Source organism: Schistocerca americana, chromosome 7, assembly GCF_021461395.2.
Source record: "Schistocerca americana isolate TAMUIC-IGC-003095 chromosome 7, iqSchAmer2.1, whole genome shotgun sequence".
In the NCBI taxonomy this organism is placed as follows: domain Eukaryota; kingdom Metazoa; phylum Arthropoda; class Insecta; order Orthoptera; family Acrididae; genus Schistocerca; species Schistocerca americana.
The window spans coordinates 791,561-805,919 of record NC_060125.1 but is presented as its reverse complement, the minus strand read 5'-3'; the positions used below and the strand labels follow the sequence as shown (position 1 = coordinate 805,919).

The window sequence follows — 14,359 nt, the reverse complement described above, 5'->3', positions numbered from 1 at the left end:
CACCTAGAGACCCCACTGAATGTGTTGAGATGGTTGTGTACCGTGTGAGTCAACACAGCTCTCCCCATTATCTGCAAAAAAAGTCACAGTGCAGTTACAGTAAGTTCCCGAGGTATTACCTGTCAGCTATAATTTGAAGTTAGCAGTCATCAGTTGTTGTTGGCTCTGAGCAATCTCTGTAGTGCTGATTTTTAACATTTTGTTACTGCAAAGGCTGTGGAATGTTCATTTGATGTCGCTGTAGCGTTTGCCAATTGTGTGGTAACTTTCCATGCTGACAAGCATTCTTACTGTAAAGTAACAATGCCTGGGCAGTCTTTAAGCATTAACGCTTTAATCCCTTTGCAACGTCAAATTTTTTGATGTTATATTGGACATGTGATCAGTTTGTTTATTTATTTATTTTTGTAATTTTATTTTTGTGGTTTAGTACAAAAACTGTAGTGGTAGTGTATTTCTCCTAGAGCCCTTTTGTGAGCTGGTATTTTCCTCTGTGAAAATGAGGCAATTTTTTTTTCCAACTACACAAGTGACGATAGTAGTGATCTGACAATAAACAAAAACTGTTTGTTGTAGCAATTTTTATGCATCTGGTACAGTGTACTATTACAAGATACCAGGTACATCTACAGATGGTAATATATATTCCCAAAAGCTTTGTAAAACCACTAAGTGGTTGGCAAGTATGCTTTCCGAGATTCACAAAAGACATATTGTGTTTACTTGAATCTAAGCTGCACTTTTTTCCGGTTTTTGTAATCCAAAACACTGCCTGCGGCTTAGAATCAAGTGCAAAGTAAGCGGAAGTTCTGAAAGATGTTGGTAGGTGCCGCCACAACTAACTTCTGCCGTCGAATATATGTAGCACTACACAGGCATGCTTTGCAGGCACAAAGATAAATACTGGCGCCAAAACCTATGCGTCAGTAAACAAACTGAAAAAAAACAGGGGTGGGGGTGGAAGATGAGCTTTTTTCTCTGCCCCAAGGTTCAACCACTGTATTTCCATACTTTATCCAACGAAGTAAATACAAATTCCGTATTCTTCATCTCCGAATGTTGCAGCCTTTCAATGTACTATGAAAATCCGACTGGAAGACTGTTTGGGATGTTTGTCAATATGGCCAAGTCTACGTTCTGAATTTTTGTCCCACCTGTGACAAGAGATGGTTGTTAATAGCAACTTTTATGAATTGTGAATCACATCCAGTATTCTCTTCACCATAAGAATAATTCGAATGTAAACATTTTGCCATGTATTCCTACATGTTTCCTGCTATCTCATTTAAATCCTGTCTTCCTAATAAACTATGAAACTAGAGTGAGACAACAGCAAACGCGGAAGAATATATATATCATGTCATGTTTATATTCGTATTATTCCTATGCTGAATAGTGATATAGTCAGAAATGAAGCACGGCAACTGACTAGATTTTTAAACCTAAGATGGCTCTAATTTCTGTGCAGAATGTAATGCACTAAAGAGGCGTCTCCAAAAATTTTCAAACGGAGAAAATTTTTTGCTAAACTTTCGTTTGGAACATCTATCATATGCAGTCTATTATATGGTTCTTGTTGATCATTATCAAAGAAACCAGCAGTGTAAGTAACAACAAATAGCAGTCTCTTGCCACTGTTTCACTGATGAGATGATTCCTCTCTCTTTTTTTTTTTTTTAATTGTAAGCGGCAGTAGCGTGCGCAAAAGCAAGCCATCCCGCGAGCGGCGACAGGCCATAAACACGCATAATCAGAATGCGACAAACAATGCACGGCACAGTATGATAATGCGTTTTGAGCTTAGAGTGACGGAAACACCTATAACAAAGAGAACGGCACTTATCAGATCAAAGAAAAATAAGCAATCAATTCAAACCAGACGACGCACGTGAAAAAGGCTCTCTAGTATAAATATGGATGGAGAGCCTAACGCATAGCAATGACTACGTGGTAAAGCTTAACTGCTAAGTTTACCACACGCACCAAACTACTGTAGCTGTATCGTCATTCATTCGACCTACATTGTCTCAGGTTGAAAGGGCTACTCTGAGATGAACAGGTTGCCACAGGAGAGTAATGCATGGACTTTAACTGTTAGTTGCCCTGAATGTGAGTCCAGTGAGCTCACCACTGTGCCACCTCGCTCGATATATTTTGAGAGAAGTTCCTGATTTAACCATTTCACAGGATGTGGGAAGTGTACTTCCCATCAACTGTATTTCTTTACTGTATTCCTGAGAACACATCATACGAGCTCTGTATGCACCTGGCACCTGATGTTAGTTTGCTGCACCAGCTGAACTTTCTGTCTGTTATGAAATGTAGCTTTTAATTGTCATTAAATGTCACTTGTTCCTTTCAGAAGCAGTTGCAAATATACGTGCCACCAAATAATGTTGTTTTGAAGGCCACTGGGAAGTATGCTTACTACCAAAGTAATTTTTCCGTGATACAAGGGGAATATACTTACCACAAAATTAATTTCTTTTTTGGACTGCAGAAAAGATACTTACCACCACTAATTTAGTTGTTTTACTATGCTCTTGGGAAAATGTTGTACCTCCTCTGGATGTGGTTGACCTTTTGTGATAATATGCTAAACAACTGGTGTCTGTTTGTCATGACATCAGTGCTGTTGTCACTTGTTACAACAGAACACATTGTTTCATTCTGCAATATATGCTATTGTGACTTGTCTCAGCTCGTTTCTTTAAGCAGTGTTAAATGAAGTTTCTAGGATTGTAAAATAGATAGTCAAATAAAAACAGAAAATTCCTTTTTTTCACATGTAGTAGTAACTCATAACAGCTTACTAAAGACAGTGGGAAGTATACTTACTACTATAGTTTTTTGCTCCTAAATCACAAAAATAAAATAATCAAAAATTAAATTTAGTTGAAACTTCTAAAATGATACCAAAACAATTAACTTTACAGGGCTGCTACAAAAAATGTGCCTACAAATGGGTTAAAGACAAAGTATGCAAGCTGTGGGGGCAGTGTGAAACTTTTTTAAGCACTGTATTTGAAAAATATTATTCATTTTGTTCCAGTTCTAGAATGTTAGGTTTTGTGGATTTTTGCCTGTACATTAATGGGTGTGGATGCGTTCAGTGGAGGCAAGTGTGTCATGTATGATTTTTCTCAGTAAATATGTCCTACTGACGTTGCAGTATATCTCCAATGTTCTGGATGCATCAAATGAAGTTTAAAAGACAGCTAACTGCTGCTGCTGGTATGCCTCTTCATGTAAATGTCAGAGTTACTATTATTATTCAATACAAAAAGGAAGATTACCAGCTTAGCAATTTGCTGAAAATGAGTTCATTAAAGGGAATATTACAATTAACATCCTGTTAACGACAAATTAATTAGAGATGGGAAGCAGCCACAGATTGGAGAAGGAAATTAATACATTTCATACTGTGCTCGAGCACAGGCAATAAAAAACAGTGAGCAAACATGATGCGTGTACTTGTTGCCTCAGGGTCTCCTGCGAAACTGAGGTGCTTGAGTAAGCTACATCACACTGCTTCGTTGTGTGCTTGTTGTCAAGCCAGTTTATGAAGTACACATCCCTCTTCATTTTTATATAACTTTGTTTTGAATGCACTGTACAAGAATATTGAATACTTTGAAAATTATCGAGTTCAGCCATTCATTCACATGTAATATTCCAACAGCTCCATCACCGATGAGAGACTTCAGGGGTGTAAAACGAGTAAGTGAGAAGTGCCACTGAACTACTAACAACCATTTTCATCTACTACTAATCTGCTCACATTAATCATTATTCAAGGGGATCAGTTCTACATCATTTTATTTTTATAAATATGCAGAGAAGCAACTACTTGAAAAAAGCCAATGCTCTGCTACTTAAACTGCTCTGCCACTATTTTGATTTAATACTTCATGCTAAATGGGCATTTAATTCTACACAGGACACTGTCATCTAAACTTATTCTGATAAATTCATATACTTCCTTCCTGTGCAATGTCCTTTATGCTGTCAATGCCACGTTGGGAACAGTACAGTAGTTTCTGTTCCGTGGAGAACCAACCGTACCTGCACATAGGCTATTATTATGATGGAATCACCACTTCAAAAGGCATTCCAAAGCTGCTGCCAGCTTCCCTCTGTGGAGTAAACCATCTACCATTCCTGTCTGCTCCTAGAGAATATGTTGCATGGCTAAATATGGTTTTCTGTTAGAAAGTGTTTGTGCGTTGTGTATCTGAGGTGGGACAGGTAGGTAAATTCACATATCCAGGTAAATTATTGGTGGACTGGCTAATAAAACATTTTTTACTTTACATTTGAATATTTGGGGATTTCCAGATTGCTCCTAATTTTGGCTGGGAGATGTTAAAAGGGTGTTGCACCTGAATATAAAACAGTTTTCTTAACCCTAAGCTCTTTACGGGTGTCAGTCCTATTGAGGAGGGGTACTCCTGGGCTGTGCACCTGAGTTTCTCCTGGGCCACCTGCAGCATCTGTACTTGTAACATGCCTAGGTCATTATACGAGTGGTCAATTGGCCATAAAGAGGTTTGGTTGGATATGTTTATGTTTAGTGTGCAATACTGCTTTCCCGTATTGCCAGTTGGTCAGCTAGATATTTGCAGCTGGCAATGCCATTTAGTTTTGCTGTAATGCAGGGATTCACCAGTGTTTATTTTGTCTGTGAGTTTGTGCTGTCCACAGGTGATTAATTGTCCCTAGATAGAAGTGTTTTTCAGCAGTTGTGTTTTCACCCGTGGTTGTGGTCGTAGTTTCCCAGGTTAAGAATGAAGTGATTGTCAGAGTGTCTCAAGTTCCTGTACAGTAGTGTGGTGAGTTTTTTGAATATCTGTGTGTGAGTCTCAAGGCAGTATTCTCTGTGAAGGTCGACAGTCTGTGTGGACTGTGGTGCACTTCGTTGTGTATCACCTGTAGGCGGCACAGGCGGTCAGAGCCACGTAACCCCAGACTGCAGCTGCATGTATCATCATGGGTCTAATCAGTATCATGTACACGGACCTCGATATCCTCCTATTCAGTGTGCTTTACCTGTTGAGCTTAGAGGAACACTGTTTGAGCCTTGCATTTGCTCAGTTGGCCTGTCACTGAAGTATTTGACTTTCACACTGAAACGTATTGGGCGTGTGTGTAGTGTTATTTGTCTGCAGTCTTAATGTGGGGTCCTACCCACTCATCTCATATAGGGTGCCTAAAGGATGCTGCATTCTCAAAATGCTATACAACAATTCAAGCAAACAACATTAATAGTTTTTATTACAAATAAGAAGCTTGACAATGCTTGACCTGGAATTTACAATGGTGTCGCAAGCAATAGGCGACATGCAGTATAAATCCGAGTCCTTTGCTATATACAATGTTCGTGCAAGTTTCACACACAGCTTGTGGATCACTAATAACTGTTATTGTAGCATTCTGCGCTAGGCCTGTCCGTATACTGTCCTAATCCTGTCCAAATACTGAGTGGCCGAGGCTGGCAGGAGTGGCACTTATATTCTCTTTGTCTAGGGGCCTGGTCCCATTGTGGTGTGGTCCTTGCCAGTGGGCTATTCGCTGACGGTGTGTTCACTGCCTTCTTTGCTCTTGCGATCTTAATTTTCATTCCAGTGCTTGTGGGTATGCCAGAACACTTAATGATTGTGCAGTTGTTATGGTTTGTCAGTGAACAGAACTGCTTCACACTTGTCAGCATTTGCTTTAACACACTGTCGTTCCAGCTAGGCAGTTTTGTTTGCAGTTGCGAATTATGCCTGATGGTTTCCAGTCTTGCACTAGGATGATAGTGTCATCTGCGTAGATGGTTGCCATTGTGTTTTGTTCAGTTGGAAAGTCATTGACGTAGAGATTAAACAAGAGGGGCCCTTGGATGCTGCCTTGGAGTACTCTCACTTGTATACTGTGTTGTGTTGACTGTTTGCCCTGAATGTCGGTGTTGAAGCTTCTGTGAGTGAGATATGAGTGTGTAAGGTGTACGAGCTCGTCGGAGAGACTAGCAGTGCAGAGTTTGCGAATGAGACGATTGTTCCGTAAATGACTGAAGACCAGGAATAGTGCTCCTGTAGCTTTATGGTGTTGGGGGTGTGTGTAATATGTTCTACTACACGGAGGAGTTGTTGTGTTGTGGAGTGGTGATTGCTGAATCCAAATTGCTCCAGTCTCAGCGAGTCATTGGTGTTGCAGTGCATAGTAAGATGTTTGAGAATCATCTTCTCAACAATCTTATTCAGGGAGCTCAGCAGGCTGATGGCTCCATAATTTTGTGGTAGGGAGTGGTATTTCCCTGGCTTCCTGAACATCAGGACAGGGAAGTGTTGATGTTGTAGAATGGTATTCATCATATGTGCGAGATGCTCTATAGCTTTATTCGTAAACTCCTGGGTGACATGGTTTTGAAAGTGATTGGGACCAGGAGCTTTTCTAGTTGTTTTGTGCTTAATAACCTGTGTAATTTCATGTGTAGCAGTATGTATTGTTACATTGCACTTGGGCTGGGTTACAGGCCATGTAACCTCCTGGTCCATTTCAAGTAGCAGTGCTGGATTGGAAGGAGTCAGATTCAGTGTGAATGATGTTGCTAGTGTTCTGGTCATCAGCTCATGCTTCCCCTCCATGGAGTATGCTGGTCTGTAAGGTATTTGTAAACTTGGTGTGTAGTATTTCTTCTTGGTGGAGTGGACAGCTATTTGCCACACTCCAGGTCATGTGGTGTGCAGCCCTGCGAGTCTATTGTCCCAGTTTGTGGTTTTAAAAGTTTTAATTTAGCCTGTATGATCCCCTGGAGCCTGCTAATATGCTGTTTGTACATCCAGTATCTCCCGAGATGATCTCTCATTGACATTGGCCCCTGTATTTCTGGGAGCAGGGCCATTGAGCATTCTTGTGGTATAAGTACTGTAATGGTACCTGCTATTGCATCCTGAACTGCGGTGGTAAGGGCTTTGACAGCTTCAACAAGTTTCCTGCTTTGTGTAATTTTGGGAATTTGTGGGATATGACTTTTCAAGCATTTCCTTGAACAATACCCAATTCACACGCTTGTAGCTCAGTATCCTGTGAGATTCATCATACTGCTGTGTTTCTTGCGAGTAAAGTATTACAGGTGTTTGATGAGGCCAAATCATGTATAATTTCAATGTTGATTGTGACTATAATGCCTATCACATCTAATGTCTATCACATTTAGTCTCTGTTCCCTGTTTTAAGTGTCACCTCAGCTGGCACTAGTGTAATGTAGTTTGGGCGCAGTGCATGTTCGCATAGTTTTTTTGCTATTGGTGTTTGATCTTTGTTAGTTCCAAGCAGAGTGTTTAGCATTAAGATCACCAGTGGCTATTAGTCACTATGCTATGTTGAGTATTGTGCTGATATCGCTTGTTATGATATTACCAGATCAATTGTATATCGATATCAATGTAGTGTTCACTCAATTGACTTGACCCTAACAGCTGTGGCTTCTAGTCTTTCAGGTTCAGGGATCTTAATATTTGTGTATTCTTTGTCTCAATATATGAAGATTGCTGTTCCATCCACAGTTGTGCCTTCAGGTGGTCAGTACAGTAGATGTAATATCTTGAGAAGAGTAGTTGTTTGTGTGACTGGAGCTCAGCTTCGTTCATGAGAGCATTCCAGATTCCCTTCTCCTCCATAAATGCAGCTAGCTCTGCCCTTTTGTTGCCAATCCCATCTGCATTCCAGAACAGCATCTAGGTCAAGGTACTGTTGTTTGTGTTTTGTGGTGTATTACCTATGGAAGTGTGTGGGCAGTGTGGTGATAGCAGTTTGTATAGCAGCCATGCACTGGCTGTGTGTAGCCGTCATGAGTTTGTGCATGTGTTACGATGAAGAGCCTCAAGAGGATCTTAAGCCATGTGAGTGGGGTATAGTGTCTCCACTATGCCTCTGATTGTGGTGAGAATGTTTGTTATGTCAGCCAAGGTGCTGGCGGTGGTGTTGGTGGCTGGTGGTCCTTATGTTGGTGTACTGGATGGGCTGGCTTGTGTGTTATTCATGGTTCGTATTTCATCTGGGGTCACCTGTGTTATTGCTGTGGTGAGGGGGGCAACAGTGTGAGTTACAGTTACATTGTTCCTTTTAATGTGTTCCTATGTTTGTCTGGTCTGTTGTTGGTGTATTTGTTGTGGTGTGATAGTGTCCGCTCTTTTGTTTTTTGGGTACCTCTGTTTTATTTCGTGTGTTTGTGGTTGCCCTAGTTTGGGTGTGTCTTCTGTGATATCACAAGTGTCACAATCTGGCCTAGACAGAGTTGACTTGGTGTTGTCTGGGACCGGCAGTGTTGTCATCAGTACAGGGGCAGTTTCTAGCATTGCAGGTGTGGGTTGTGGTTCTGTTGTTGTGGGAGTGTGCCGTGAGTTTGTGGAGCTCTGTGCATCCTCAGTTCATCCACTTCCACTGACAATGCCAGTAAAAGAGATTCCACACCTTACTGGTTGGGGGGTGGGGAGTGTCTTGCAGCTGTTCTGGTTACCACTTGTCTGTCTTTGGCACTTTTGCACCTTAGAGCTTCTTTGTATGCTGCACACCATCTGTAGTTTGCACATGGACCCCTCCACATTTGGTACATTTGATAGTTGTACCAAGTTTAAAGTGTCGTGCTACACGGTTACCAGTGCATTTGCGGCACCGTGTGCCAGATCACATCGGGTGCCGCATGGCCAAACTGCTGGCAGTGGTGGCACTGTTGGGGGACACACGGAAGTGTGTATATTTCTACTATGACCATGTGAAGCAGGAGCATCTGCGTCAGAAAGTTGCAGGAGTAAGCTGTGTCATCGAACTCCACTAAATAGTTTGGCTGCAATCTGTGTGTCACGAATCCAAGAATTCATCTCATGCTCTCACAGTCCCAGCTGAGAGCTGTGATTATACCATGAAGAATGTCATTGAGGGTTGTGGTGTCAACTCCTTTCATGATGTACATTCGAGTTTTCCCCCCTTGGGTGTTATATTTATGATACTCAATTCCCCCAGCTTTGACGATTTTCAGGAGATTTGTGCAATCTGTTTTGTTGCATACATACAGTGATACATGGTCCCTTGTGAGTTTTGTGTTTGGTATATTGTGGGGAGTGACATTCTACAAATGTCTTTTTTAGCTTGCCGAGGCAAGTGTAATTGTGTATTATGACCAGTGGGAAGCCAGTCGGTGTAGTGTTCTGCGTAGCGGCTGGGGTAGTGTTGTGTAGTTGAGGTGCTGCAGAATTGTTTGTATGGTCCCTCATATTACCGATGCTCAGAACTGGTATTGGTAAAAGCATGCTGCATTTGCCGTGTGAGTCAGTAGGCTCAGTTGTTCGTGTATGTTGCTGCTGATTGCATTTTGGACCCACCAGCTTCGAAGGTCCATCTTTGTTCCACGGAGCTGTCACTTCCAGCTCGAGGACTACTGCGGTGGTATTGAGGGCCTCTCTAGTATATTCACTGGTGGTGTGACTTTTGTTGGTGTTGCTGTTGCTGTTGCGTTGCTTCCACCCGTCAGTTGGACAATGAGCTCATGCTGTCACCGAGCCATTGCTTCTTGATTTGTGGCAGCAAAGTCCAGATTTAGCTGGTTCATCACTTACTGATAGGTGACAAAGCAAGACAGAAACGTCAAAGGGAACAGATGGCACTCCTGCCTCTTGTGCTGCAGTCTTGCTACGGGTCGTCGGGTGGGATCTGCTCGGTGGATCTGCGTCTCCCAGACATAAGGATACTTTTAAGGATAGAATGTGGATATGAGACAATTTTACTTTTTCGTCTGAAAAGACAATTTTGCTTTTTTAGTGTACATACAGAAGAGGGGAGTCCTTATGACTCACTTGTGCAAGATGCAATGCTCAGTGCAAGAGAGCACGGGTGGAAGACAGCAGCCTGTACTGGACAGTGTTGTCCAATGTGAACGTTCCCCGGACACTGAAATACCCTATTAAAGAATGGGAGAGTCACACTGGGGAAGTTCCAACCACAGTTGCAGGAACTTTGAGCCAGAACTCATGGCCACCTAGCACTGTCAAGTGTGTAGCAGCGTGTGCTTGTAGGTGACACTCCAAAGAGTGTCCTGTGGCATCTACACCAGTTTTAGCGTATGTGTAACACAAATATCCTCTCGCAGCTACTGCAGGTACAGGGGGAAGGCAGCTGCTCAGCTGCGACTCACCCGTAGTACTGCCCGAGGTTTTCCTTGGTGGGAGGACTGGAACGAGGTGCACCAAGCCTTGTGATGCCCATTGAGGAACTGTTGGAGTGAGACGTAGTGACTCTGAGGTCAAGAAAGCTGGCAGTGACCAGAACAGGGTGTGCTGACTCCCCCCCCTCCCCCTCCCACCATACTGCTTTCAGTGATGCCATTGCAGAGGATTACACTGTGGTTGGTCATCTGGTTTTTATGTGGGCCAGAACATGAAGCTTTCCTTTGCTTTTTTTTGCTAAATTGACTCATTCTTCTGGACACAAACACCTATACAGAGCAAATGTATTGGCATCCAGGGTTGGGTTATTTGGGGGGGGGAGTGACAGTTTGTTATTGTTTCGGCCCCCCCTCACCCAGCTTCCCTCAAAAATGCAACTCGCTAGCAACGTCGCTGTTAGCATACGACAGACATCTACAATTTTAATAACAATAATAAGCACACAAAAATATATTAAATTATTCAATATAATAGTAACAATACAAATAGGTGGATCAAAGAATGAAGAAAACATAGAACAAACAAAAGAACTTCATAAAGTGTACAAACTGACATGGACACACTGTAATAAAAGAAACATTTCAGTACAAGGCAAACACATGCGCTATAATACAGTTATAGTATCAGAAGCACTCTTCGCATCAGAAATGACCACAATCTGTGGACCAGGCACCACAAAGCAGAAAGAATACAATGCAAAATCCTCAGAAAATTTTTTGGAGCAGTGCACAGAGATGGCATATGGATGAAGAGATCAACCAGAGAATTATAAGAACACAGAGGCAGATTCAGTCACAATCAGAAAACACCGACTAACATTCTGTGGACACATACACACAATGAACAGCGACAGATTCACAAAGGGATTTAGGATGTAGTAAATGCCTTAATCAAAAAAACCAGTTGGTTTAAAGAGATAGAAGAATGCCAAAACGAGCAGGAATCAGAATGGAAATGATGAATGAAAGAGACAAATTCAGAATCAAAATTATGAACATAAAACTTGAAGTAAAGGGAAGGAAGAAAACAGAGAAAATATGTACATATCAAAGGAAACAGGAACACAGTCAAAGAATGAAAAGATTTTGGGAAGAGAAAAGGGAGGAGGAAAGAAGGAAAAAGCTGAACAACCATGTAACAACGAAGTTGAACTCTGTCAGAGTGTGTGCTCACCATCATTATTTCAATAAACATTATGACTGAGCAGAGGTCTGCAAACACATGTGAATGAGGGGAATACTGTTTCTATCAGTGATTTCCAACTGTGTTCGGGAAGTCATTCTTTCTGTTGTTGTTGTATCGGATCTGTTGACAGCTGGTATGTTCAACCCAGTGGTGTGCAGCTTTACCCGGCTGGAATGTTGTCAATCAGACCAAAAGCATGTCCTTGTGGGCAGACCCTAGCACGAGCATCTGAAAAGTGTCCTTTATTACATGTAGCTTGTCATTGCTGGAAGAACTTGGCATTTTTGACACACTTCTGTTTCCATGCTACCTCCTTCTCCAAAAGTTATGTGTGCATTTGGAAATTGGTGAAGTAAAAAATATAAAGACATCGTGTCATTCTGCCACATCTGTCTGTAGTGTGCATTTTGGGGTGCGTGTACGATACAAGGCATTTAGGTATGATGAGGTTACTTAGCCATTAATGTTCACAATGGCTGGCATAAAGGAAACATGACAAGTATTACATTAGAAAGCAACAGCGATAGCTTTCCGACCGCATAAATTCTACTAGGCAGAGTCAGAAGCAGACACAGTGGCCTGTGCCAGATACGAGGGTTGGAAGTGGCTGAAATGTGAGTCGTGGGACAAAGAGAAAGAGAGAGAGAGAGAGAACACACAGACAGCACCATAAAGCATTCCCCATCTCTTTCTGCACAGAATGCACCACACTGCTGCCTTCTTAAGTGCACCCCAGTATAATATGTTGTTTGGGAAGTGGGTGGTAGTTTTCACCATTGCCACGACCTCCCCTTATATCCACTCCTGCAAGATTGTGAAAACTACAGCCACTGAGGAGATTTATGTGAGATGTTCCTATCAACTTTGTGTAATATTCATATTGCACACTTCTGCAGACAAAACAGATTTTCGACCTTAGCTTAGGAAAGAAAAGAATCATCACAGATCATTAAGGTTCAAAGAACTTGTCTTGAACACTGTAAGGGATCCCTGATTCCACAAACAAAGATGCTAGTATCTGACGCCCAGGTCGATAGCGGACAGGAGTAGATTGTCGAGCGCTGCAGTAGGCAGTGAGACTAGTGCTGAGTGCGCAGTAGTATGGTAGAGTGTCAAGTGAGCAGTAGAGCAGGAAAGACGGGGAAGAATGGTGGTCGAGTGAGTTGTAAATGGTAAAATTCACTGGAGTATGACGAGTGAGCACGTCCCCCTGATCGTCGTGGGGTTGACTCTCACTAATGCCGATTCGCAAGTGATAAGAAACAGAAAGTGACAAGTGCCGAATTACGTGTTTCACGTCAACCGTGTCGGCCAGCAACAACCATGGATTGCAGTGAGGATTGTTGTGAATGTTAACCATCAGCATTGCGTGTGACAAAGTACTGAAAATCAGCAATCAATAAAAAGAGATAACCACAATTAGACGTGTAAGGCAAAGGTAGCAACTGCCTCAGAATTTGTGTGTTAGTAGGAAATATACATCAGTTGTACATCACAACCTTTGTGATTCTTAACAATAGACAAACTTTCAATCATTAGCTATTCCGTCCCAGAACAGCCGCATTCGGTTGAAATACTCCTGAAACCACAGCAGAACAACCAATAGCCTTTCATCCATTAAGCACACGGTCATATATCACAATAATTAACTGTTTGGTGGCTTCGGTAAATTACCCAAAATCCAGTAAAGGAATTAATCGGGGGTGTTTCAACACGAATGCTTAAAAATTCTTTTGTAGTTAACCTATTTTCAGATTATGAAGAGTTGTTTGTTACAGCTTGTATTTTTGTTCCAGGTGGCCCTGAACTTGATGGCTGTAGTGATGTTGTGAAGGCACAAAGTCGGAAGTTGTTAAACCTTCAGAAACAAGATTTTCAAAAGTACTTCTTCTCAGATACCAATATTTCGCCCCTGTTTGTGTCGGATACACAGATGTCTCAGTTGTTGTCACGTAATTTGAGTGTAGTGACTGAATCTAGAAAACAGTTTCTTTTGCTTCCCTGTGCCCCAAGCATTATGTGCAATGCAGGACTCCTAACAAAACAAACACACAGAGCACAGCCCTCTGTCTTCTCTTACCGTTTCTGCAGTTTGGGAGCACAGTCCGAAAGTCGGACTCATGTTGACCGGTCTGGCAGGGCGAAAATGGTCAACGTGGGTTCGAAGATGGTGACAGAACGGACTGCTACAGCACGAGCAAAGGTTTTTGTGGGACCCGAACTGATGAAACTCATACGAGAAAATGGCCTGAAGGTACTTAGCGTTGCTCGCCTGGCGGGAATTGTGGGGTCCAAGCAGACGTCCAGCCTTATCCCTCTGTGTCATAACATATCTTTAGCCTCTGTGGCTGTGGACATTGAACTGGACTCTGCTCTCAACTGTGTGATTATAACTGGCACGGCAAAGTGTAGAGGGCAGACGGGCATGGAGATGGAAGCTCTCGCTGCTGTATCAGTGTCTGCCTTAACAGTGTACGATATGTGCCTGTTCCACTGTGAGTCATGACATTGTGATATCTGAAATAATGCTTCTGGCCAAAAGTGGGGGAACTAGAGGAGACTTCCACCGGACATGAGCATCTGTGTGGGGCAGTGAAATAAGTTGAGTATACCTGGTGTGATGTAGGCAAATTTCAAAGTCTGTTCATAGTTATCATAAATTATATACACATCGAATTGGCCTGAATATAAGTTGCACCTTTAATTTCGAAAAAGAGAGAAACTTAATTAAAAATAATTTGTCAAGTTGCCCATTTACAAAAGCTTTTCAAAATGTGATTTACCCTTAACCAGTTTTTTTGTAGTACACTATAGATAAATTACACACAAAAACAAAGCTTTCAGTTGCAGTTTTCATGTAAGACACTCTTAACTTCACTAACATTCATTGTTTTGTCACTGTCAGTATTTTTGTCACTCTCCTCCCAAAGTACAGTGGCGTCGCTACAATCCCGGGCATTGCATGTGCA

The 14,359-nt window shown here is 42.0% G+C and overlaps 1 pseudogene; it reads left to right on the top strand.

Moving 5' to 3' along the window:
* Positions 1 to 13,966, top strand: part of LOC124622189 — a 104,967-nt pseudogene extending 91,001 nt beyond the window's left edge.
* Positions 13,967 to 14,359: the final 393 nt, after the last annotated feature.